The sequence below is a fragment of the Anneissia japonica genome, unplaced genomic scaffold (assembly GCF_011630105.1).
Source record: "Anneissia japonica isolate Jap-2015-1 unplaced genomic scaffold, ASM1163010v1 scaffold287989_len141851_cov153, whole genome shotgun sequence".
NCBI classification, from domain to species: Eukaryota; Metazoa; Echinodermata; class Crinoidea; order Comatulida; family Comatulidae; genus Anneissia; species Anneissia japonica.
Genome location: NW_022708804.1, coordinates 140,361 through 140,653, shown reverse-complemented (window position 1 = coordinate 140,653; position 293 = coordinate 140,361).

Here is a 293-nt window from a genome sequence, read left to right as displayed (position 1 = left end):
ATTTTTTTAATCAGTTATAGCTCCTTAGGATGAAAGGTGACCCCCAATTTTGACCCCCAATTTTTATTACATAATCTGAAAGCACATGAGTTGTAGATACGATTTTTTACTTCATAATGGCTGATCGGACATTGTGACGTCATCATATTGCCATTTGAATTAGGAAAAAATTGAATTTTCTTATATGACGTTATTACTTTTTATACTCGTTTGAACGTACTCGCTTATCTTGATTGATTGTCTCCCACCTGTGAGTATGTTATAGCTAAATCAATTCTCTTTCGGACGTGTCC